Source organism: Sturnira hondurensis, unplaced genomic scaffold, assembly GCF_014824575.4.
Source record: "Sturnira hondurensis isolate 20B ecotype Veracruz unplaced genomic scaffold, ASM1482457v3 Scaffold0015596, whole genome shotgun sequence".
NCBI classification, from domain to species: Eukaryota; Metazoa; Chordata; class Mammalia; order Chiroptera; family Phyllostomidae; genus Sturnira; species Sturnira hondurensis.
In genome coordinates, this window is record NW_028088227.1 from 22,261,683 (window position 1) to 22,262,707 (window position 1,025).

Below are 1,025 nucleotides of genomic sequence, written 5' to 3' on the forward strand. Positions count from 1 at the left end.
AGCTCAGCACAGCTGACTCCGAGTGACCACTGAGGGGACATGCAGTAGAGGGCCCCACCTGACCCAGAGTCTTATAAAAAGCATAAATATACTTCAAACGACAAAGTTTTAGGATGTTTTTACTGCAACGTTACATAGATGCCACTGATATTGTACAATTAATGAATAAAATTAATTCCATGTCTGCCTTATACATAATAGACTTATGTAAAAAAGTTTCTTCATATGTTAACATGGCACACTTAAACTAAATGATCATTTTCCTATTTTATCCTCCCTTAGCTTTCTCTAATCAGTCTTTCATTAAAAATGAATCCATTTAAACTGATCAGAACAGATACTATATTTGATTTTAACCAAAAGGCCAAGAAACGATGAACCCCAATAGTTGATGTACTTAGATTAGCTAAGTACCCACTTGCAGCCTCGGCTCAAGTGTACAGAACAGAAAGATTAACTTACTAACAGACTTTCTAGCAACTTCCCTTGCTCTACATGCGGGGCATTTAAATTTGCCAGGTGCCTGCTTGCAGCTTCATGCTTGTATGTATTTCATAAATAAATTTACTATCTCCTTTACACTAATAAACAAACAAACAAACAAATAAATAAATAAATGCACATGCATGTGGATAGGAAGAACTACCGTCACTAAAATGTCCTTGCTACCCAGAGCAATCTATAGATGCAATGAAAATTCTATTAAGATTCCCTGATGTATTTCACAGAACTAGAACAAATATTTTAAAAGTTTATACGGAACCACAAAAGGCCGTGCATAGCAACAGTGATCATGAGAAAGAAGAACAAAGTTGGAGGAATCATGCTACCCAATACCAAACTATAATGTAAGTAATCTAAACAGTATGTAGTGGCATAAAAACAAACATATAGATCAATGGAACAGAATAGAGAGCCCAGAAATAAACCTACAGCTTTATAGCCGATTAATATTTGACAGAGAAGCCAAACACATTTGGTGAGCTAATCGTGGTTTACTCATTAAACGATGTTGAGGAAATCAG

General features: G+C 35.4%; 1 pseudogene; it reads right to left on the reverse strand.

The window, feature by feature from the left end:
- Positions 1–278: 278 nt before the first annotated feature.
- On the reverse strand, positions 279–376 carry LOC119000365 (uncharacterized; annotated as a pseudogene).
- Positions 377–1,025: the final 649 nt, after the last annotated feature.